This window comes from Macrobrachium rosenbergii, chromosome 5, assembly GCF_040412425.1.
Source record: "Macrobrachium rosenbergii isolate ZJJX-2024 chromosome 5, ASM4041242v1, whole genome shotgun sequence".
NCBI lineage: Eukaryota > Metazoa > Arthropoda > Malacostraca > Decapoda > Palaemonidae > Macrobrachium > Macrobrachium rosenbergii.
In genome coordinates, this window is record NC_089745.1 from 47,354,083 (window position 1) to 47,380,594 (window position 26,512).

The 26,512-nt window shown below is 38.4% G+C and overlaps 1 protein-coding gene and 1 long non-coding RNA gene across 7 annotated transcripts in view; one reads left to right on the forward strand and one right to left on the reverse strand.

Moving 5' to 3' along the window:
- LOC136838761 (glycoprotein-N-acetylgalactosamine 3-beta-galactosyltransferase 1-like) overlaps nucleotides 1-3,151 on the forward strand; it is a 92,872-nt gene extending 89,721 nt beyond the window's left edge. For all 5 annotated transcript variants that reach the window (XM_067104243.1, XM_067104245.1, XM_067104244.1 and 2 more), the window contains one exon: nucleotides 1,172-3,151. The gene's annotated coding sequence lies outside the window, so the exon portion shown is untranslated. The remainder of the gene's footprint in view (nucleotides 1-1,171) is intronic.
- Nucleotides 3,152-6,638: 3,487 nt separating this feature from the next.
- LOC136838762 (uncharacterized) overlaps nucleotides 6,639-26,512 on the reverse strand; it is a 292,827-nt gene continuing 272,953 nt past the window's right edge. For both annotated transcript variants that reach the window (XR_010853105.1, XR_010853106.1), the window contains exon 5: nucleotides 6,639-10,032. This is a non-coding gene — a long non-coding RNA (uncharacterized lncRNA). The remainder of the gene's footprint in view (nucleotides 10,033-26,512) is intronic.

A 26,512-nucleotide genomic window follows, 5' to 3' on the forward strand; every position in this document is an offset into this window, starting at 1 on the left:
GTTGTAGCTGGCAGACACGTGTCAGGGTTTTGGTCTGCAGAGGAATGGGAGCTATACACAAATCGACTGGAGATGCCTAGTATAGAAGATCCTTTTAGTATTGGCAGAACTAGTGCAGGGCAAGAACTGGGAGGGAGGATCAAGTCTGTTTTCGGAATGGACTCAGCCTCCACAAATCTGCAAAGGTTAATGGGAGTAGGGCACTCCCCTTCTAGATCTCTTTGCCAAAAGATTCTATTTTTGTCTTGGTTCAGGATCCAGAAGTTTGGGCAGTAGACCCATGCTGTTGGACTGGTTTTATTTGGACCTCTATACTTTCCCCCATTTGGCTATGATGGAAAGGGTCATGACAAATTCTGGCTAACAGAGAATCCACACATGACCTTGCAAGACATTTTCAGTGAGTGTGAAAATATGTATTATATTTTTAATGTGGATATTCCAAAGTACAATTCAAAACCATTTCCACTTTGTTCAGTATAAAGTCAGCAGACAGATGCTCATAAAAACTCAGTTGCAGTGCACACGGTGCTTTTTGTATATTATTCTTACCTGTGTTTCTTCATTTATTAGTGAATTGAACAGATTACAGGACCCTCCTTAAAAATGGATTTCATTGCTTAACGGGGCTAGACACCAAGCTGTCCATTTAATTTAGGTGCCAGTGTATTATTTTGGTACTCAAAAGGGCAGCATGATAGAAAATTAAAAACCTTGTGCTTCCAGGAGTGTGAGGTTGCACCTCAAGTAAGTATTCGGATACCCCACTTGTTCCCTTTCCTTCTTTTCTAGTTTTAATTTAAGTGTTTGTGCATATACTGTTTCTTGTGGTGTTCAATTTCCATGATTTCTCACGTAGTGTGCCATGTATGCGCGCTGATAATGGTACTAAAGGACCTTTGCAACACCTATTCAGCCACAGTTTGATAGCTTTCAGTTTTTTTACTTTGTATCCTTTCCTTTAGATCTCTTCCAACTTGACTTTCAGGTACAGTATCTTTAATTTTACCTTGCTACAATTTTCTACTCACTTAAGAAGTCTTTTGACAAGCATTAGAATAGTTTAAGCGTGTTGACCTTTTTGCTATTAGAATCATTATTTATACTGGAAATTTTGCTATTAGAATCATTATTTATACTGTAATGCTTGTAAATTTATATTATTTTTTAGATAGCCTCTTTTATTCAACAGAAAGTTACTCTGGTGCTTTATAATGATAATTTGCCCTGCAGGTACTGGAGGAATATGAAAAGAGAGAAGCAGCAATCAGAGAGAGCAAATCTGTACAAATCTTAGAAACCAAAAGCAGCAAAATTCCTGAAGTTTCAACCAAGGCAACTATAGGACAAGCTGTAAAAGGAACTGAAGGAGAAAATAAGACCACACAGTAATTATTCTTTTATATAAAATGAATTTAAGTGTAAGTACTTTTTTATATTTTTCACATTTTCAAGGTTTGGTTAATTTTATATAAGAATTGCATATTTGGGATATAGTGTGATAGTGTACAGTATAATTTGCTTAGCATGTTTTCAAGTGCTTTATATTCTTTCCTTTTTTCTGAATCCATAATATTCACTTAATTTGAAGAGGTATAAGTACCAAGTCAACAAGAAGTTATACCAAAGATTATTAATTCACAAATGCAGTTATATTCTTTTTGATGAAGTTAATTGGAATTTACTTTAAGGTTTTTTTTTGCACAATTGTAGCTACAAAAAATCATTTTGGCTAAAGTGTGTTGTTTTTGTTACAGTCAGTGTATTCTTAATAGGTGGCATCTAACACCCGTAAAGTATAGTCTCTTGTCTCTCTTGCGTTTGTGTGCACAACATTTTTGTTGTCAGGATATCTGTATGTTAGTACACAAATATAAGATTCTCATGATCTCTGACAGTTTGACCCAAAGAATACATAAGCACTGTTGTCTTTTATTAGGACACATGATAAAGGAAACTAACTGAATTAGTGTTTCTGGATTGGAGACTCCTTGTCCTGTACTTTTGGATTTGCTAAGTTTAACCCTTTTTTTATTGGGAGTAAGTTATCAATGTTAATTTGTGATTCTGAGTTAGAAGAAATTTCAAGTTTGTTGTGACTTTTTTCGATAGGTAGGAAGAGCCATGTAGTTAATAGTATCTGTTTCCATAGTTCTCATAGGTTATGATATCTCTATCATTAATGGTGTGCACAGTATGCAGTCCCATCTAGTACAGTATAATGGAGAGTATATATTGTAAAATAAGCTTTATTTAAATTTTAAAGTACAAAATTTTTCATGTTAGGAGGACAAACTTAACATTTCTTACATTAATTAGGGTTTTTTTTATGGTTAAGTGTAGCATTTATGGTTTGTAAATTTATTAATTTAAAGGAAACTTTCTTAGATGTGCAAAAGTTTTAGATAAAGGAAGCAAAGGAAATAAAAAAAGATAAACAGGGGCATAGATTTTTAAAGAGTGAGTGACAGGGAAACCCAAAGCGAGAAAAAAAAAACCCTCAAATTCAAATGTAATAAACAAATTCAAACTAGATCCAAGCTTATGTGTATGGCTAAAATCCTAATAGATTATTTTAAATCTTTGGGATTTATAGTTTGACTGGGGTTGTTTGTTTATGTGACAAGAGATTGACTGCAGTTATATATTTATTTATTTATTTATTTTTTTGTCAAGAAATCAAGTACAGGTTTGGGTACGTATGCTACGTAGATACGTAATCAACTACTGTACATACTTATTATCATTGGTTTGATGTATGAAGTCCAGAACTTTGCTCTTTGGTCTTCATCAGGCTTGATAAATGGATCTTGGCTATGTAACCCTAAAGGTTGTGGGTTCAAATCCCAACCAATGCAGCACTAGAAGTGTTGAATTTATTTTAATTTGGGTACTTGTATCAGTGTTAATAATGTTCATTTATTTTTTAGCTGGGTTTTATTTGTTTACAATAAATATGTCCCTTGGACTGCATTTATAAACTGGAGTAGTCGTTAGGCAGTAAATCCTATTAGTTTATTATTGTCAGCGTGTGGTCAGCTAGTTATTTCAAAACCCACATGTGCTGTGCTATACTGTGGAGATTATATTTGCAATGATTTTATAAGTGTAATGAAGTTTCACAAACTAAAGACAAAACAACGAGAATAAATCAGACTCACAATAAATTGTAATTCTAGTCAATTTGATCATGTAAAGGTTTCTCATATAAGAAGATTTTTCCCCTCATGTACTACCAATTTCTTTCACTTGATTTACTCATTATGATTAGTATTCTGCCTCGTAACTGTTTTCAAACTGTGATATCTGCCACTTACGTCTGGTGTTCCAGTTTTAATTAACCATCAAAGTTTTAACATATATTTACAGTTAATACAGCAATCTTTTGTAAAGTTTCTGTAATTTGCAGACAGTAGGGTTCTTCAGTAATGATTAATTACCAACTTTAGATTCCCTGTTTTATTTACAGGTATGATAATGTAGGCATTTACAATTGGCCCTCAGTTTTCCAGAGGTTTCATTATAGGGATTTTTTCCCCAAATGTTCTTCATGTACTTTATACAGTATCTTCAAATTTCACTAAAGTGAACTGTGCGCAAGTTGAGGATTGACTGCCTAACAACATGCAAGAAATATATTTAGGTCTTGGGAATGCAGTTGACAAAAATACTAAGACAAGCACTTAAATGGGCACTGCAAAGGCAGAGGGTATCAAAAAAAAAAAAAAAAAAAAAATCAGCAATTGAAGGTACTTTTCAAAACATTATAGGACAGCGGCAGGTACATCAGAAGTTTGAGTTAACATTTATATTAAATATCAGCACTGAGTCCTCTATATTAAATATCAGCACTGAGTCCTTTATAGGAAAGTTTCTTTTGACTAACTGCTCTCATAAGTATGAAATTTTAAAACAGTAAATAATGAAATCATCAGGAATTGTTTTGAAAAATTTGTAATTCATTTTAGTCTTTTAACTGGACAAAGGTTCCTACCTTTTTCTGTAATTTGTTTCTTATAATAATTAATTTTATGTTCTATAGAACAAACTTCTGGACCAGCCCTGTTAGAGTTGAGAATTTTGTCTCAGTTATCATGTTGAACTTTAACACTGAACAAGGGTATCTTGTTCCATATATCTAGGACATTACACTTGCACATATTGCACACCCATATGGGTCAACTAGTTTGCAGATCCTATATATAGCTAAAATCTTCCATTTGGCTAACATATGTTTGAAGTTCTTGAATGACATTAAGCAGTCCCTCTCCTCTTCTAGAAAATTCTGTTCTTAGAGCCTGACAGATATACTGTCTTGACACATGTAACAAAACTCATTAACAAAATGACATTTTTTCCATCCATATGATTTGATCCTTCATCATAGTGAATGAAATAAATGTTTTTACTATACAAGGGAGAGTTATTAATGTTGATGACAAAGGTATGGGAACTTATTTATCTCACCAGAGTTTTATTACTAACTTTGCAGCATTTACTTCTATATTTGTAAATGGATGTCATATTTTTATAAAAAGATTTTAAGATACAAATTCTAAGACATACTGGTATTAAACATTTTTCTGCTAAAGCTAGAAATAATAATTCATAATATGCAACATGAGCAGTGTGTGTTCATGGTCTGTTTTGCCAAACGTGTCTCATTGTAAATCTTTTAACAAAGAATTTGTATTTGAAAAAATTAACATGTCTTTAATGCGCAGTAGTCTTGAATGTTAAAGGTTGATAAATTTCTGGTCATGGGATAAGGTCAGTATCATAATTAGTGTCCCTTTTCTTATATTTTTATACATTTAGGGAAAATTTAATTACTAGCGGTATATAAGCTCTTATTTGTACTGTAGTTATTGTTTTGACATTGCATTATTTATTGTAATTTTAACAAGCTATGAGATTCATATTTTGAATATATCATTAAAATAAAGAATTCAGGTTATCACTGGGTTTGTCATGATATCTTCGGTGTTTTAGCATATAATAACTTTTTAATTTAGTTAGACCGATCTCCTGTCCTTAACTCATGTCAGCATTGATCTTCACTATCAGCGTGAATTAAACTGCAAGTAAATGTTTTCACCATATGTGACTGATTTATATGCTTATGCTGTCTAGAGTTTTTTCCATTAATTTTTATTTATACTTATTGGCTAGCTTAAGAGCATGTATTTTTAACTAGGGTTAACACTTTTTATCATTCAGGGATGATAACATTAAAAAGTGGTTATATGAGTCTTACAAACTATTGTAAGATTTGAAAGTCAGTTATACCTGTACAGCAAAATTAGCTCCATGCGGTGGAAAGGTTTGTAATCAACCATATCTAATTCCATTGCTTTTTTATAATGGTATTTAAATTCTATGTTTCATACACTGTAGTTTACTTTTTTCCATAACTGCATATGTTTCTTGGATTCACCCTTAATCTAAAGGTTGTTAATACCATAAGCAAAATATTTGGTCACCCACATATCATATCTCATTGTAACAACATATTTCATTTCATAATCTTTTCCTGAAGGTTAACTGTAGTCTGAGAATGGAAGTCTCAAAACTTGTGTATAAAAGCTTTTACCGTATAAAATACGGCATGTTAATTTTACTCTGAGAGAGCTATGATTAAACTTACTTCTGTGGTTGACATAAGCTAGGAAATAATTGGTAAATGCATATTATCAGTTTTATTTGTTGGGAAGCCTACTCCAACTTATTTTACCTATGTGTACTAATATTGTACTGTTAAATTTTGTTTGAATAATGTAGCTGAATTACTGTGTCCCAGCTTTAGAAACTAATTGTTTATATACAGTACTGATGTATTTTGATGTATTCCAGGAACTGCCTCTTAAAAAGCCTTGCAAGGCAGTGTTTGGCATACATCATCAGTGATGAATGACAATACAGTAGTATGTACATATTTTCAGTGTGTTAGGAAATCCAGTGATACTGGATGTTTGAGTTATCCCCAAGGAAATTTAATAATTTTTGGGACCATTTTTAGCAAACTAGTTTACTTGTACATATGAATCTCACAGGTTTTACTGTTGTACATTATGTCCATATTTGTAGTTTATACAATACTAAGCTAGGCATCTGGACATTTCTAAAGTGGTTATTCAGAATTGTGTAAAAAAAAATTTTTTTTCTACCCCCGTACCCTTTAAATGAACTTTACAGCCAAGTTGAACTATTAATATTATATAATTGCTGCTTTGAAGATCCTGCAGTGTTTATGTGATATTTATTCTTTCTGAGAAAGTGATGTGTACTTGTGAATTTTGAGGTAAAGGTATATTGTATATAATTTTCCCTGAGGAATTGTGCCTTGGCACAGAATGTAGTAGTTTTTAAGTATTCTACAGTATATGTTGCTCTGTAACTGTAGTAAATTCAGTGAATTTACGATTCTGAATTTATGATAGGCTGCTTTGTTGTGCTACAGTGGAGTAACGAAAATGAATGAATGGTCATTTTGTGTATGTGTATAAATACTCCTTTTGAGTGCAATCATTATAATTTTAACATTTTATGAGATTGATTCTTTGCCATATATCCTTTATACATACAGAGGTGTTCAAGCCTTGTTATTTAAAATTTCAAAGGAATCAGTGCATAAACAGTTCAGTGTATCTCTTTAATTATAAATATATGGTCCCATAAACAGCTAGATATATATAACAAATGTTTTAATTGTAAATGCTGTAAATAGTAAAAACTCCTTTAAACATTGCTCACATTTTATTTCCTATATTGCTTTTTTACCTTTTTTTTTAGTTCAAATACTCTCCGTCACAAACTTGGTAAGCATCATTATTGCAACAATGAATTACAAAACGATATGGTTTTGAAATATTCTGCATAAAATGACTACTAGCACAAAAACAAACAAAAGTGACAATTACTTTCAATCCTGAATAATCTAATCTTACTTGCCATTGCATATTAAGCTTACATTAATTATATGCAAGCCTCATTAGTTGTAACAATGGGCAACTCTTTGTTGTTTGGTTAAACTAATAGAATAGGAGTATTTTGAACGTAAAGGACTAAAATGTGTAAAAACTGTTTGACAGTTCGTGCAACAGTGTTGGCGAGACAATATCAGAAGTGTGTCTGGGTTATATAGGTTAACAATTTTTATATTTACACCTTTGAATTTGATATAGTACATAAACACCAATGGTTGGGTGAATTCAAAGATATAATTTATGGTAGACAAAAAATAAAATCATAAGTTAACTCTACCAATTAGTTTAAGAAGCCAAAAGGTATTAAGACTCAATAGTATTTGTTCATCGCTAAAAAAAAAGAAAATTCAGTGAGAATTTATATTTGCCAAACATGAGAAGGCAGTGGTGGAAGTCTGCAACTATCATGAAGCATTGCCATACTTTTATTCTAATTGAATTTTTCTGGGGTATCTTTCCTTCTTCAAATAATCACTTGTTTTAATAGATTGTTGAAAGTAGGGGTACTAGTAAAAATATGCTGCTACTTTTCTTTATAATGTTTTGGAAAATATTAAACACTATTCATGCAATGAGGAAAATAAATGTTGCAACATTGGTTTACCTTCCAAACCTCCACCACTGACTAGTATGTTTGCTGGACTTGCTCTTGGCAAGACAATTAAAACATTCAGATGAATAAACTTGCAGAATGGTAATTAACTGATTCATAGTAAAACTGTAAACAACATATTCAGTGATCAAACAACATACAGTATGGTGATAAAACTTTTCAAAGATTTAGCACCATACAACTGGACTTGCTCTTGGCAAGACAATAAAAACATTCAGATGAATAAACTTGAACAATGGTAATTAACTGATTCATAATAAAACTATAAACAACATCACTACAGTGATAAAACTTTTCAAAGATTTAGCACCATACAACAGGTTTCTTTTGTTATATTATTATATTCTAAATAATAAGACCAGTTAATGGCCTTGCAAAACAATTTTCCTTGTGAAACTATTGACAATGCGTTGCTCCCTTTGTTATTTCAAATATTCTTTGAACTGTATAATAATGCTTTTAGTATTTGTGTTATCCATTGTAAAATTAAGACTCCATACTGTAACTTTAGTCAGAAAACTATACCTTCTCTAAACAAATATATAGAAATATTTTGTCTACTTGAAAGTGCCATACATGTACTTCAGGTCAAAGTATGGAATGTTTCTTAGACATGACCTTTATCAATTGTTCTACTATAATTAGGTTGCTGTAAATGTGAAAGACTGTTAGGCAATCATGATTTCCAGTGAAACTCTGGGAAAAGCAACAGGTTCATCTTAGTATAATAATAAGCCCAGTCTCAGTGGCTTTCATATTCACAGCAAAAATACTGTTTATGTGATAAAATGTTATCAAATTTGTAATAAATGTTTTAAATTAAATGTTCAATAATTGACCTTCAAGTTTCAACACAAGAATCATGCTTAAATTATTTTTGTAGATAATTTTCCTACCAAAGCAATCTTCAGTTCTCAGCAGAGTGGTCTGGTTAAACTAACTACTGATGATGTTAAGGCTAAATGTTACCCTGTCTGATACAGCTGTTTCCAGCAATCACTGATAGTTGTTTAATGTTGCATACCGTATGCAAGTGGCCTTTTTTCCCTTGATGGAAGTGAAGCATTCAGTTTATAGACATTAAGGTTAGCTAGTTTGTAAATTAACAACAAATGCAGCAATTATTACAAGGTTGGCATAGCATTTCAATAATTTAAGAGGATGTGCATTAAACCAGATCACTTGTGCTCAGGAGAATCGCATATTGAAGAGATTGTAACTGCCTCCCCTTGACAGATGCTTAGGAACCTGCATAGGAATATGAAAACTACAGAAATGAGCAAAGAAATCAACCAACAGTCCCTTCGGTGGAAATACCCATTAAAAACTGAACGATGTAGGTTTTCTCTGTGAAATCCATGTGGAGTAGACTGAAGAGCATTAAATGACTCGAGGTTTTTATAGCCTGACAATTGCCAGTATCTTTGGGAGGTTATACATGTCTTTTGGGGAGCTCATTGCCTGATCTTTCAAAAAATACCTAGAAAGGTAGAAGACACCAATCAAAGACAGCCTAATGGGAATGTGCTACAATCATTTGACATATATCAGAAGCTAAAAATAACCTGGATGTATTAAGAAATGAAGTCAGGGTTTATTAAGCAGAAACTGTAATAAAGGAATTTATGAAAATGGACATCCATTTAACTGATATAGCAGAACCTGAAAATAACCTGAATTTATTAATAAATGGAGTCAGGGTTTTTGAGGTGGAAACTGTAAACAAAGCCTCGCGATTGGGAACTGGGAGTCGCAACAACACCAAAGAAAGATGACCTGACTGGATGTGCTCTAGAAGCACAACACTTACATTAGTTGTTACAAAAATATTCAGCATGCTCATTTTCAACATTTCAGAGAAACAAATTGATATGCTTAAAGAATAAACTGGCTTTAGAAATGTAAGTTGAACAGATTAAATATTTGTGATGTGACACTGAGCAGCAGTGTATGTATCTTAGAACTCCTTCCAATGGCATTTATTGATAAGAAGGCATTTGCCAATGTCAACAGGCCAATGTTTAGATTACCCAGATGATGCTGTTTGAACAAGCAAAATGCTAAAAAATTTTAAAAATCTTGTAACAGATTGCATTATACATCTCAAGTGAAGGAACTTATGATAAATCTGAAAACATCAAATAATGAGGACAATGGGTGCACAGAGGGATGAAATAACACTACAGTACGTAGCAAAGAGATTAATGAAGGCCGAGTCTTTCGAATGCTTAAGAATAAAGTTAGTTGAACAGATTAAATATTTGTGATGTGACATACTGAGCAGTAGTGTATGTATCTTAGAACTCTCCTTCCGATGGCATTTGCCAATGTCAACAGGTCACTGTTTAGATTACTGTACCCAGATGATGCTGTCTGAATGAGCGAAATGCTACATTTCATTATACATCTGAAGTGAGGGGACTTATGATAAATCTGAAAAAAAAAAATCAATGAAGACAGTGGCTGCACAGCAATGAAATAACACTACGTAGTGAAAAGATTAATGAGGCCGAGTCTTTCAAATGTGCTTAAGAATAAAGATCAAATACAGATTCTCTTGAGAATGCAATTTAGTGAAACTAAAAAAATCTTATTAAATAATGGGTAAGCAAAATAAGATTTGGAAATCAAACATTGAAATTGCACATGAAAGTAATCATAGTACGACACTGAAGCTATAACTAAAAAAGTACACTGAAGCTATAACTATAATATTTTGTTGATTTGAGAATAAAGCTTTCAGAAGAATACTAGGAGTCTGAGGATAGGATAAAATGAGAAATACCATTAGGGAAATTACATATGTTCCATATATAGAGGAGATAATGATGAAGGGGATATTAAGATGGTTTGGACATTTCCTTCACACAACCCAAGGGAGAATAACATGTGATAGTCTTCAGCTGGGCTTCTATGGGCACCAGACAAGTTGGAAGACCCACAATTTCACAAAGCATTTTGCATCACATGGTGTTGGAGGCAATCACAATGATGATATTAATTAAAAGTTATAGAGTTTAGTGCTTAAGAAAATAATGATTCAAAGATTCATAAGATTTTTCAGTCAAGAACCCTGGTGGTTGTTGACTGAGCAACAGACATGGATCATCCAGTTTTCACCAAGAGAGGTACACGGGGATGGAAGCAATCTCATATAGGTGGAAAGGGAGACTTCTGTGGCGTGTCTGGAGATGACAGCTACCACAGACTGGCTATCATGAAGTAAAAGGTTTTTTGTTTTGGAACAAACCTGCTTTTTGCAATGCTTCCATGTAACCTCAAATCTCCTTTTGAAGGCATTGTGGTCCGAAGTCAGCTCAAATACCTCAAGAACTGAACTCACTGCCACATCAAGCAATCCTTCAAATTAAATATAATATGCACATCCAGCTTAAACCTAAAAACTATACACACAAACAATTGTTAACATGCCACAACTACATACAGCCTTTACCAACCCACAGATAAATACAGTACTGTATTTCCCAATTTTCATCCATAGACCAGCAAACAAGGCAACGATTAATCCCTACAGTTCGCCATACTAATCTTGAAATTACTGCAGCACTATCAAATCAAAGTGCAAGATGTTATATAACGCCGCATATAAGATGTTTATGCAACGTCGTCAGTAGATGCGTTCAGTTCAAAGCTATTGCAAGATGTTGCATCTTGTTTAAGTGTATACAGCTTCCTCAACTTATGGTGGGGGATCCATTCCAGCGCTGTGCAGTACAGTTGATTTCTGCCGTAAGTCGGTTTTTCTCTGTTATCGACGCTTTAAAAGAGCTGTAACTTGAGGTTTTGGCACCGTACCTTGATGTTGCATCAAGTTACAGCACTGTAAGCACCGTTAACTTAATGCTTATTCTTGCTGTTAGCGTCGTCAAAGGCGTTACGGCACTGAAAAAGCGCTGTAAGATCAAATCGCCATAAGTTGGTGGCAACGTAAGTCAAGGATGCACTTATAAGTATAGTTGATTATTATGTGTGATGTCGAATCTGACACACAGGTTTCAGTCCTATAGTTCTACCTCATCTATTAGGATATGGTTCCTTATTATGTACAGTACTGAGTTCCAATGCTCGTATGTTTTGTATTATATCGTTATATAGGCTTTTATACTTTGTATACACCCTCTGTCTCTGTAAGATGTCTGCACATTAAAGTACAGCTCAGAGAACATCTCTTATTTAATCTGAATACATCATCAACAAATTGCAACCGGTGGAGATGATGGAATAAGAGAACACATACTAACAATCATCTTATCCTCTCCCACCGGTAAGAGGAAACACCAAATGTAGCTACAACATATAACACCCAAAATGGGAATGTTATAACATTGGCGACGAGGATGGGATAAGAGAACACATACTAACAATCATCTTATCCTCTCCCACAGGTAAGAGGAAACACCAAATGTAGTTATAACTGTCAGATTCAAGACGACAGGTCTGGGTATGAATGATTTATTTTTCGGGAGCGGGTATACATCTAGGAATGCAGGTGGAAAGGTGGTCACCAACCTCCAGATCCCATGTCAGGCATTTGGGCAAGAATTTGTGTTTGTTAGATGACATATAAATGAAAATAATTCGTGTTACAATAAATGTACAAAGGTGGTTACGTACATCGGCGGAAAGGCCGGACAATAATACATATGGAGAGATATATAAAAATATGAAATAATAACAGGTAATATACATGACGTGATTAATGCAAAAATGAAGAGGCGCTTGATGCCTTTACAAGTACTCCCTCCCCCTAAGACAATGATTACAGGGATAATTATTGGATGACATGAAAATTAATTACGGAGGTGCTGGGGGAGCAGGACTTCGAGAACTGTGGGCGGGGGGCAATGTCGACTGCTGGATCTTCCACAGCACAGCTTCTGGGGCGCCCACGGCCCCTCCTTGGGGGGGCAGTGGGTATGTCTGCGGGCGCGTTTTGAGGGGGGACCCTGGGACGTCTGCCTGCCTCCTCTTGGATTTTGCTGCCTAACAGGAATGCTGGTTTCAGCCTGTCGATGGAAACCCAATCCTTCCAGCCGTGGATGTCGATGAGATATGCCTTGGGGTCCTGTCAATGACTTGGTAAGGGCACTTGTAGGGCCTGGTCAAGGGCGGGCGATGGGCGTCTATCCTGGGAAGACGTAAGTGCAGGAATCCAGGCCGGCCGGGCTGTAGGTATTGGTTCTGTCCATGAAGGTCTTATGGCAGGGCGCGAACTTCTGTGCTAGTTCCCTCAACCTTGGGAGGGGGGTGTCTGTGCCGTCGGCTGACAGTGGGAAGCATTCCCCTGAAACAGCTAGTGCTTCTCTGGGAGTTTTTCTGCGGCGGACATGTTGCCATCTGCCCTCGGTGCGGTGCAGAGACCCAGCAGGACCCAGGGGAGCTGGGCCTTCCAATTATCGTCGGTGCAACGTGCCATTAGAGATGCCGTCAGTGAGCAGTGTGCCCCTTCTACCATGCCGATTGCTGCGGGATTGTAGGCCGTCGTGCTGTGAAGTGCCGTAACCCATCAGGCGTGCCAGGGAGACACAGGGTTCTGACAGGAATGCTGAGCCCATGTCTGTAGTAATGCTGTCTGGCACCCCGAAGTGGCTGATCCAAATGGAGGGGAGGGCTTCTGTGCAGGATGCTGTTGACGCCTCCTCCATAGGTGTCGCTCTGGCCAGCGAGTGGAGTAATCTATGACCATCAGGAGGTACCTGGCGCCCCCAGACTGCAGTAGAGGCCCAACGACGTCTATGTGGATGTGGCCGAAGCGCCGTTGAGGTTCAGGGAAATCACCAATGCCTGATTCTGTGTTCCTTGTGATCTTGCTGGTTTGGCATGGGATACAGCTCCACGTACACTGGCGGGTGTCCTTCCGGATGCCGTGCCACACGAACTTTTCTGTCATCAGGCGCGCTGTTGTACGCCCTGATGGATGGGAGAAGCTGTGAATGATGTCGAACGTCTTCTTCCTCCTCAAGGCGGGGACCAAGGGGCAGGGGCAGCCGGTGCTTGTGCCGCAGAGAAGCGTTGCACCTAACCCTCCCAAGGGCATGTCACCCCACTTGAGTGCCGTCAGTGCCGTCCTGTAGGCTGCCATTTCCGGGTCTGCTGCTTGCTCCCTTGCCAGGTCCACGCAGTCTATGCTGAGGTGGAGGGAATTGATTTCCACCTGTGACAGGGCGTCGGCTACTGGATTCTTCCTGCCGGGGACATAGGTGATGGTGCAACCAAACTTGGAGATGGCGGCCAAGTGTCGTTGCTGCCTTGCCGACCACGCGTCGCCCGCCTTCGCGAATGCGTGCACCAGGGGCTTGTGGTCCGTGAGGATAGTGAATTGAGCACCGTCAAGCAGGTATTTGAAGTGCCACACAGCCTGGTAGACTGCGAGCAGCTCTCTGTTGAAGGCACTGTAGAGGGTCTCTGCCGGCAACAACTTGTGACTGAAGAAGGCTAGAGGTCGGGGGGTGCCGTCAACTATTTGCTCAAGCACTGCCCCACAGGCGATGTTGCTGGCGTCAGTGGTGAGTCTCAGGGCAGCGGTGGGGTTATGATGCCTCAAGGTGGTGGCACTCGCGAGGGCTGTCTTCGTCTCTTCAAACGCCTGTTGCTGCGGAGCATCCCACGTCAGTGTTTTTGGCTTGCCCTTCAGGACTACTGTCAGTGGTACTTGATGTGGGCGATGCCTGGGATGAAATGGCGATAGTAGTTCACCATGCTGAGGAACTCTTGAAGGGCCTCGATTGTCTGCGGCGTCAGGAACTTTTTTATTGCTTTCACTTTTGAGGCCATGGGAAGGACTCCTGTTGTGGAGATCTCATGTCTGAGGAGATCTATTTTTTCCACCCCGAATGTACATTTGTCGAACCTGATGACTCATCCGTTCTCCTGCAGGCATTTCAGGATGGCGCGGACATGGTGAAGGTGTTCCCCTGGGGAACTGGAGAAGATAAGAAGGGTAGGTCCCCAAGGATAGTGTCCATCAGGCGTTGGAGTGTGCCCCTGCGTTCCTGAGGCTGAAGGTGGAGTAGGAGAAGGTGTACGTCCCGAACGGTGTGATGATGGCTGTCTTCGGAATGTCGTCAGGATGCACGGGAACCTGAAAGTATGATTTAAGCAAGTCCACCTTAGTGAAGACCTTGCCCGGTGAAGGGCGCTCGTCAGGTCTTGCATGTTGAGCAGGGGTAGTGGTCTGGTGTGGTAACTAAATTGAGATGACAGTAGTCTCCGCAGGGCCACCAGGAGCCATCTGACTTCTTTACCATATGTAGGGGAGACGCCCATGGGCTTGATGCTTTGGTACAGACGCCTATTTGTTCCATCTCTGTGAAAGCTCGTTTGGCGTCTTGTAGTTTTTGGGGGGGCAGGCGAAGATGCCGTGCTTGTCCCCAGCCCCCAGCAACTGGCGGAGCTCTGGTTTAAAAACTTCCAGGAACTCCTGGAGGAGGGTAGCGTAATTGTTGGAGGCTGTGAAGCACACGGCAGGCATCCCTGGTCCGGTGGAGAGTAGTCAGGAGTGGCAGGTTCCGGTGCTGAGGCGGCGTTGCCTGCCGACGTCGACCAGGAGTCCGTGGTGTCCCAGGAAGTCGGTGCCCAGGAGGGGGAACTTGACCTCCACTATGACGAAAGGCCAGTGGTACCTGCAGCCCAAGATGGAGATTGTGCGGGTCGTGGTTCCATAGCAGCGGATGGCGGTTCCATTTGTGGCTAACAGGGAGGGGATGGAGTCAGCTGTCTGGGTGTAGTCCTCCTCCAACGGCAGGAACACCGACTGCATAGCCCCCGTGTCAACCAGCAGGTACCGCTTTGATATTTCGTCCCTGATGAAGAATCCTGCTGGCTGGGAGACGTCTTTCGTGGCCACTGCTGTTACTTGTGGCCGCCCTTCTCGTTTTTTGTGAAGGAACAGGGGGATCTGCGGTTCTTGGTGCTGGGGCCGAATCTCCTGTGGAAGTAGCACCACGCAGGGTACGTTCGCGCCCTCTGCTCCTTCGGTGGTGTTACCAGACCTCGCAGTTTGTCCCAGGCGTCCCTGGGTGATGCTTTCCCTGGGGGCTGGGTCAACAGGTCTAGTGTGCCCTGTGCTCTTTTGGGGACGGGCATGGAATATGTTTGTATCAGCTTGTCTCGCAAGGCTGAGTACGTGACCTTGTCTGGCTGTGAGTCAAGCCATGGGGAGATTTTGTTGAAGACCTCTTCAGGTAGTGTCGTCATGGTAACATCTGCCTTGGTCTTCTCATCTGTGATGCGCGCCACGCAGAAGTGAGCATCAGCGCGCAGAAACCAAGATACTGTGTTCTGGTGCGAAAACGAGGGGAGCTTCACCGCATCTGGCTTTATGGGCGAAAGGGGCATGCAGACAATTTCCGTGTTTCTGGATTCACATTGTAATTCAGACTCTGCCATCTTTACTGTCACACACCAAAACGTGAGTACGTGCCCTATTTAGTCCGCTAATGGTGTTAGAATTCAAGTGGTCGATGTGAGTCGTGAATGGCGAGGGTCAAAAACCGTTGGAAATGCCAAAACGTGCCCTTGCGGGGACACCGTTATTAGTCCGTTAATGGCATGGGTTTCCTCTGAGGAAGGAGCTTTCAGAGGCCTAGACTGTGTTGCTGTTTTGAGTCCGCTAAAGGCTCTCTGAAGGTAAATGCGGCCGTATTTAGTCCGTTAATGGCTGGGCCAAAACCTCATGTTTACCTGTTACTCCTCAGGTCACCAGTTGTGAGATTCACACAGGACTCGGTATGACTGATTTATTTTTCGGAAGCAGGTATACATCGAGGAATGCAGACGGAAAGGTGGTCACCGACCTGCGGATCCCATGTCACGCATTTGGGCAAGAATTCGTGTTTGTTAGATGACATATAAATGAGAATAATTCGTGTTACAATAAACGTACAAAGGTGGTTACATACATCGGCGGAAAGGCCGGACAATAATACGTATGGAGAATATATAAAAATACGAAATAATAACAGGTAATATACATGACGCAATTAATGCAGAAATGAAGAGGCGCTTGACGCCTTTACATAACATATAACACCCAAAATGGGGATGTTACAACAAACTCAGCAGACAAATGCTCAGATATCTTACAGAGACAGAGGGTGTATACAAAGTATAAAAGCTTATACAATGATAGAAAACAAAACATACAAACATCGGAGGAATAAGGAATCATATCCTCCTATTATGAGGTAGAACTACAGGATCGAAACCTGTGTATCGGATTCGATATCACACATAATAATAATTGATTATACTTACGCTGTGCACTTAAACATGATGCAACATCATGCAACAGCATTGAACTGAACACGTCTACTGACGACGTTACATAAACATCTTGCATGCCGTGTTATATAACGTCTTGCACTTACGTTAAGACAAACATGACAGTCTTCTCCCGCTTTACTTGTGGCTAAGAAACACGACTGTTTCTAAACACTTACAAATCTAATCTTTCAGGAGGTTTTCCTCTACTCAGTCTGTTAGGGAGTACTATAGGTGTGTTTTGAGCTGGTGGAAGTACAGTACAATGATCAAGAAATAGGCAGTTTACCATTGACAGTAGTCCAAGGTAAAGATCAAACCTTATTGGGCCTACACAGATTACACAGAAGTCTTGAAGACAGAGTAGGTACAGTAAATAAAGCACAAGGCAGTCATAGTTTTAAAGGAGACTGCTACTCCTAGATTTTTGCTCCAGGACTAGTTCCATACGCAATGAAAACTTAGAAGGTTAGAAAACGAACGTTCACAGCAAAAGGCAGATTATTCAGATTGGACTACACCATTAGTAACGATTGTTAAGGGCAACGGTCGAGTTAGGTTATATGAAGATTTGAAGGTAACACTAAATCCACAACTGCAAGTAGCTTAACATCCACTGCCAAATCCTAAAGACATGTTCGCAACTTTGTCAGGTTGCATTGCATTTTCAAAGATAGATCTAGGACAAGCATTTCAACAGATCTCCATAGATGAAAATTCGCAGAAATTTTGTACTGTTAACACACAAAAAGACTTCCATATGGAGTTGCTAGCAGTCCAGCAATATGGCAGCAAACAATGGACAAAACATTTGCAGGTATTTCTGGAGTATTCATATTTATTGATGACATATTAGTAGCTGGTAAAAACAAGAAAGAGCATAGATTACGTGCAGTTCTACTGAAACTGAAGGAACATAATATCAAAGTTAACAAGAGTAAATGTATTTTAGACTTTATCATAAATGGTAAAGGCATTCACAAGACAAAAGATAAAGTAAATACAGTACAGTCAGCAAAGGTACCAGAACATGTCAAGAAACTGCAATCATTTTTAGGTTTGGTAACATTTTATGGAAATTTCATTCAGAACTTAGCAACAATTGCACACCCATTATATAATTTGCTGAACAAGGATGTTAAATGGAATTGGACAAAGGAATGTAAAAAATTCTTTGAAAGAATCAAAGCAGAAGTGACCTCACCCACGGTCCTAGTACATTAACAAATGGATTTACCAGTAAAGTTGGTTTGTGACGCTTCAAACATAGGTTTAAGTGCAGCATTAGCACATGTAATGCCAGATGGTACAGGAAAACCTATTGCTTTTGCCTCAAGAGTATTAAACATGGCAGAGAGAAACTACGTACTCACAAATTGAAAAGGAAGCATTAGCACTAGTGTATGGAGTTAAGAAGTTCTATATGTATCTTTATGGTAGGAAAAAGTTCACACTAGTTACAGACCACAAACCATTGTTGGTGATTTTAGCTCCAGAAGCAAGACTACAACGTTGGGCAATTGCATTAGCTGCATATGATTATAACACAGAGTATAGGCCAACATCAAAGATGGGTAATGCAGATGCATTGTCGAGATTGCCTGTACACACAGCGCCAGAAGAACATTATAGTAGTATTCTTTTAATTTCTGCATATAGCTTACCTATTACAGCCAGGGAAATAGCACAAGGTACAAAAGTTAAGTATTCCTTAGTTTAACTAGACCACTGAGCTGATTAACAGCTCTCCTAGGGCTGACCTTATGTGGTTAAGAACCAATTGGTTACCTAGCAACGGGACCTACAGCTTATTGTGGAATCCGATCACCAGAAATAAATTCCTCTAATTTTTCATTGGCTGGTCGGAGAATCGAACGCGGGGCCAGCAGAGTGCTAGCTGAAAACGGTACCCACCAGTCCTATGAGGAACTTCGAAAGACCCAGTACTTTAAAAGTAGTAGAGACTTTCCTTACAGGCAGAGATATCTGTGCAGGTGATGAAAATTGTAAACCACACAAAGACATTTGGTATAAATTGAGTGTCACACAAGATTGTATTTTGAGAGGATTAAGACTAGTGATTCCAAATGCACTAAGAAATCAAGTTCTATCAGAAATGCACGCAGACCACAAAGATATAGTCAGATCTATGTAAATTGCTAGAACTTACGTTTGGTGGACAGGTGTTGATAGGGACATTGAAAATTTGGTTAAGAAGTGTATGAATTGTACATTGCAACAAAATAATCTAAAACCAACAAGAATGCACCCAAGGGAATTATCTAGGTATCCATGGCAATGTGTACACATAGATTTTGCAGATCCATTTTTGGGATACTCATATCTGATCTTAGTAGATGCACACAGTAAGTGGCCAGAAGTTATACCAATGCAAACAACATCATCACTTTTAACTATAAGATCACTCACGTCAATCTTCGCAACACATGGTTTGCCAGAAAGAACAGTGACAGAAATAACTGACATATCATGAAAATATTTTGCAACCATTAGCGGGACAGTCATTTACGCGCACATTACCGCCTCAATATTAAAAAAAGAAGCAGAGCTTTTACACTGATCTTTGCAACGACGGAAGCTATATTCTAAAATATCCCAGTGCAATGAATCAGTCCCTTTGACAGATAACATTCCGTTTGAAATTATTTAGCTAGAACCACTAACTGAAGCCAATAAGTTTCAGTAATATAATTATCTTTGGCAAAATAACCTATTTCCTAGGTATGACAAAATGTGAAAATTATGATCATAATTAAACCCAATGAAGACACAACCATGTTCACAATTACAAACCTGTCTCAACAAAGAGCTGTTTAAGTACGGTAACGGGGAAATGCAAGACTTGCTGGGTGTACCTCACTCCAGTCCAATTTGGATCTGCACATTACAGGTTCACCCTACATTCACTCTGCCTCACGAAAATCATATCCAAAGAGGCTCTGACTGTATATGGATAACAGTGCTTATCTTCTTTGATCCTATAAAAGAAGCCTCTGATGCTACATGCAGATACTCGAACTGAAAATCAATGTACAACCATCATATAGAGGCCCCATAAATTTATTTTAAATTTCCTTCCGGAAATAACATTCCGAATATGAATACGCGATATATATTCTGATACAGTTAAATTAGAAGATGGAGTTCCTCAAAGATACTTTCTACGCAGAACACTTCAAATGAGCAATAAATGCCATTACCTGTCAATAAATAAAACCCTGGAATTAAATTCAAATTTACAAGATGCTGAAATTATCATCAACTCATCTACAATAAAAATCAGTACCTAGGCTTCATTAGTAGGACTCCATTTCCTTGTAGAAAAAACAAAAGTTGATATGTTTTATTAAGATATCAGACGAAAGACACTACAGAACTGATTGAGATATGAGAGAATCCCTTATGCCCAAATGCAAACTGTCAAACCCAACTGTATTATTTCCAAGGTCTAATTTTTTACACACATCACAACAGGAAAGCTCCTAATACGAGAGTAACAAGCAAAAGTTAAAATTCTTGGAACCTAATAAAAAAATAATTTTACATAAAGGGGGCTGAATGGTCAACACTAACGTTATTATATTAGGGAATAGCTCGACCGATAACGGATTATGGGTAGTCTCATATATCCATCTGCTACAAACTCTGACTTTAAAAAATGTTGTTTCAGTTCATAATGAAGGACTTAACATACACACGAGCTTTCAAGTTTTTTCCAAGAAAATCTACACTTTGAAAGTGTGATTCAACGTATCCTCATAATCATACTCTACAGTAGTGCCATAAAGATGCAAGCTAGTGACTTACAAAAAAATTATTTACTTATGGGGGGATGTTTTTATAAAATAATCATTCAACATCACTTCCCATTAAAGCAATCAACTCATTAATACTTTAAATCTAAGCATAACCATCACTCCAGCAAGAGAACTTGCGCCCAACTGATACGCGTCCAAATCTCACACTGTTGTGTGATTTACTGTAATATCTCCTGGTAGAGGAAACTCACTTCTCATTACATGATGCGGCCTCAGTTTTCACATCAGAAGCGTGAAATCTCATTTGCTGTTCTTAAAAATTAAAAATCTTTACAGGTTTTCAATTTTTAGCAATTCTAAAGGTGCCATACAAACTTTATAATTAGTCTACAAAAATTTACTTTGTAGCAGATCAAAGAAGCCTCCGAAACAATTACACTTAGCTGGTATAAACAGTGAACTATACTGGATACTCATCATGTAGGCACTGAAGAAAACGAAATGCAAGTCTGAAGTAGTTATGACTAGATCAGATATAAATGATTGTGGCATCGTTGAATTGCTTCATAGCTAATAAGTAGCAGGGTTTGTTGAATAACAAAATGGTAATATGATCCCGTCTTTATAGTGGGTAAACTCACTCAGCATATGGTTATTTAATGGCCACCCCCCACGAACCAGTTTCTATTCGTAGAAAATGCAGTGCAGCACAACAACAAAACGTATTTTGTGTGAATGGTCTAGTTTCAATCAACAGCGAACAACAAGTAAAAGAAATTTTGTCATATTCTTAAACATTATCAGTAGACCTAATTGTTAAACTGTAAGTTACCTGATAAGATATAACAATCTTCTTCATTTTACAAAACCCTTTAGGCGACCCATCTGAGAATTTTAATTAATATTTACAATAAATAAAGTATAAGGTATAATACACTTTTACTTTAGGCGACCCATCTGAGAATTAGAATTGTCAGCTTTATGGTATGGTAAAATTAACATTTACAATAAATAAAGTATAAGGTATAATACATTTTTACTTTTCACTGCCTTTCAGTTCGATTGATGGATGACTAATTGTTTCACTTTTATTAGTTTAATATACTTGGAATTCTGAGTCAATCTCATGTCTTTATAAAGCAACATTCGGAAGCATACGAAATATATTCAATGCAAGGTTTAGATAACTCTTGACTTAATTTAAAAATGGGATTAACCGAGAGGCCCCCCTATAGTTCCATGTTTCACATTTTAATCCTGTTACATGTAGCTAGTTGATCCGTCACTCACTGGGAGTGTTTACGCTATTTATCTAGCCTAAGATTCTAAAGAACGCATTTAAAAGCGTCACTTATTACCCTTTCTCATTCACTAAACGCATTTCTGATCTCCAGCAACTACTACAGTACATCTGGGCTTTAAATCGCCGAGGCTACTCCGACTGCGACGTTCCTTTTCTTCCCTATGGGAGTCACATTTCCTTTATTGTTTACGATTAAAATTCAACTAAATTATTCGTTCCTTTACATTAACTTCGTTTTCCCTCTCCTGATCCTGTTTGTTTCCATATTCCCATATATTTCATCCATACAGGAGGGCGATTTATATGATGGGGAAGGGAGGTCATCTCCCAATCTCGGCAATTCTCCCTGTCCCCCCTTCCCATTCCTATCAGGTGTTGGGGTGGGACTGAATGGGGAGGAAGGACTCGGAAGGGGGGGGGCCGCTAGAAGGCAGGGCATTTGCCACCCGTCATTCCCCACAAAAGCAGATGAAATATTAGACTTACTTAATCCTACATTATTGAACATCCGGCGTGAGAGTTGTAAGAGGATCTCTCTCTCTCTCTCTCTCTCTCTCTCTCTCTCTCTCTCTCTCTCTCTCACAGCCCTGATTCGATAACTTACTGCTGAAGTTTAATTTTTTTTTTTTATAAATAATTTTGTGGCTCTACATTTTTTCTGCTGTTTACAATAACACAATGTTATTTTCACTTCTTTACCTAGTATTCTATCGCTCTTTCTTTGCTTGTCCTCCTCCTGTCACAAGTTTTTTTCGGTTTTTATCTCATATCACCTTTCACAGTCTCCCTCCACTTCACTGTTGCTTATTGGCTCCTATCGCTTTCTCTGCCATTTTTCTCCCCTTCTTTCATGACAGCTGAATGCCTTCTGTAATTCACTCTTCTCCCCAACCTCGTCCCCCAGCTTTTTTTTTAAAACATCTCGCTGCTTTCTACTCTCCTTTTCACTCCTTTCTTAAAATATCATTAACGTTCTCTCTCTCTCTCTCTCTCTCTCTCTCTCTCTCTCTCTCTCTCTCTCTCATACATACATACTATGTTATATAGCTCATTTATGGAAATCAAATAACAAACCTCGTTTATCGTCATGATTCATTTAAGAAAATGACATAACATAATTCGCTTATCATCGAAAAAATAAAATCCTATACGAAAATAATTCAAGGAAATGGATAACACACTTAAAACGAAAACAAACTAGTTAACAAAATATTACGCGGGTATAATAAAACCACATTAAACGGAGTACAAAACGAGCCGCTATCGAATCGCAGTAACAACTGAACGACGAATAAAAAAAAAAAAAAAAACCGACATAAATAACCTGACAAAACGTGAGTTGATTCTCCTAATTCCCTGAGGTCTTGATGTGGCTTCCCAAACCTCCAGCTCGTGGTTTTGTGGGTTGGTTTCCTTCTTCCGAGATGAATGGAATAAATCTATTGACTTGGTTTTTTCATCCAAGGGTTAATCGACACTTATTATCGACGTCGTAAAACCTGACGTCTAAATATACGTCATCAAAGGCCAGCCGACGCCAGCAACCACACCCTGCTATAAATGTGGGAGAGTTTCTCGGTGTTCTTGGTAGGGTCATACGGATGTCCTTCCTTGCGCTTCTATCGTTTCTTTGATGTCACCGTTCTTTAATACACACATTTAAATACATACTGCACACTGATGATATTCTCTATGCAAATTTAGTATACTGTAGAATATGTCGTACATCTCGTTCTAATTTGCAGAAGAGGCATCCACTCCTACAGTATCCAATTTCACATTTTTGTTGGTCTGTGCAAGCTTCAAGTGTACTGAACAGCTATACGCAAGTTATTTACATACATTTCCATAGCTTATCCTCAAATACGTATTAAAACTGCAACGAAATAAATAATATTGCTGCTTACAAATGAATACAACACACTTCCAGCGAAGTTTCAACACTAGTCAGGAGTCATTCTTGAGAATGACACTAAACGAATGTCGAAACGTTAAGAATTAAGGGCTGTTATAAAGAGTGCATGCAGATGGCACATATAAGCAAACTTATATGTGGTACTGAGAATACACCATGTAATAAAATTAACGCCTCTTATTTCTCTCTCTCTCTCTCTCTCAATGGCATGGCACTCTAGATGCCTATACTAATATCAAATTACTGCACATTACTTTTTCCTTGATACCAAGTTCTTTAAACAAACGAGCTGATTATCTACCATTTATATATATCCCAGCAAACACACACACATATACTGTACATATGCAAAATGTTTACCTGCACTGATTGCTAACCGCAAAAATATCTTGTCATGCTCTATATATATTCATCAGAACGAATACTTTCACACTTCGCCTACGCATAAATACTGCACAGTAATACTTACCTGAATGCATCTATCAACTTAGTACCATGGAATGTCTGCATCTCAAACGCAATTGAACTTAGGCAGAAATAGATCATTACTTCTTCAATAAACCGCAAAAGAACTTTCAAGTGGTTAAAAATCCCTTTATACCTACCATCTCTACACGTTCCTAAATTAACAAATGCACCTGCTATTTGTGCCCCGGGCCTCCTGGTGTTACCTAACTTTCGGAGCTGTTTTTCCTTCCGTAACGCGATGCAGTCTATAATGCTGACATTCCCGTTTTTGTACAATTTTTTCCTCATCCTTTCTCTCTTTTCCCCTCACACCCGCGCTTTCGAACTCCTCCGAACTTGGAAAGTATAGATAATGGATAGATGGGAGAGAAGGGAAAGGCTAATGAGGAAAGATGGGAGTAAGAAAATGAAGAGCTCGAAAAAGGCAGGGACTGGTGCACCCAACTGTTTTTGTTCAGAAAAACTCCGAAGATCACTCACCTATTCTAGTACCCGCATATATCCTATTGTGACTTACAATTACTTTTTCTTCATTTGGAATTTCAGTCAGGCCATCTTTCACCTAATTATTTAACTTCTTTCCAATTACATAACCATTTTTTCAAGGCTGATAATATTTTTTTCTCTTTGAATGATTGCCTTCTTCATCGTACATCAATTCCCATTCCATCCACAGGCACTGACGAGAAAGGGGTTCTATCCCCGAAACCAGGCCTTACAAGGTTCCTTTTCCACCTACGTGAAAAGAAAGGCAATAAGTCCTCCTCCATCTCCATCCATCAGGACTTTACGAGGAACAGACATCCTCGTCGCACCTTCTGCAGTGCCATCCGTAGGACACTTGGATGCCTGACGAACGGCATTTTTCAGCAGTTTGCCCTTCGAACGACGCTCTAGGACGCCCATTCGAAGGATCGTCTCGACTTCATGAAGAAAGGGAGACTCCGTGTTTTTATGCAGTAAATCTAGATGGCACTTTATGTTGCCATTTCAAGGCCGTTGTATTCCGTCTAAAGAACGAATTTCCTTCTTTATCGCCTTTTCAGAGAAGTCTACAGACGTTCGAGAGAGAGAGAGAGAGAGAGAGAGAGAGAGAGAGAGAGAGAGAGAGAGAGAGAGAGAGAGAGAGAGAGAGAGAGAGAGAGAGATTTAAAATACAAAATAATACAAAATCGTAATGTTTCTCTTTTAAGACACACCTCCAGACAAACACACCACATGAACATGACAGCAAGTTAATTTCAGCTTACATCAATACCAATACAAACTATTCCGCTACAAAAAAAAAGAAAAAAAAATCGTGGGAATAAAAGGAAATGGGAATTAGCGAATCGGGGCCCTTTTATTGTTAATCAATCCTCGTTCGCCTATGTTCCTGATTTTCATTACTCTTTTGTACTGGAATACTTAGTACTTTTGTTGACGTTAACTGGAACTGCCGTGTCTTCGTCATTGTTCGTCGTGTTGGGTTCGCCTGTAAATGTGTCTTAAAAGAGAAACTTATTGAGAGCTGCAACACGTTTTATTTAAGCCTAAATACCTCATTCGTTCGGGCCGAGTAGTAACAATGGATAGCAGTTTTAGCAGTTTTCTTATGTGCACATATAATTTCATAATTTAAATACACACACACACATATATACATATATATATAGTGTGTGTGTGTGTAATCTCAGACAACAATGCTAACACGTTCAGCGACAGCGAGGCACAAACTATAACGGGTTGTAGTCATATACAGTATAAATCAATATAACCCCTAACATTAATGCCTTCAGTGAATGTCTCCTCTCCCCTGAAAAACCCACTCGGTTAATAATAGTCAACAGCTAAATCAATGCCTATTCTATTTATATTAATAAGGACACTTGGTGATGACCCCAGACTTTAAAACATTCATTACCTTCTTAAAGGTTTGGTTCTTATCGCATCACATACTTCTTGGGTCTCCTCGAGAGTTATCTAGGATCGTAACCCATCTCCGAGCATTTAATAACTAAACGCGTCCGAAAGGTTGTGTCCCGACTTCTTTATGCTTCGAGGTTTCTAAGACCAATGAACAATAATAAGACCAGGAACCCCTCGCCTGGAAAACAGCGAATCGAATACAAATAAAAGCCAGTGAGCACGTTCCCTCTTCTCTTCCACGCACAACCTCTTCCATGT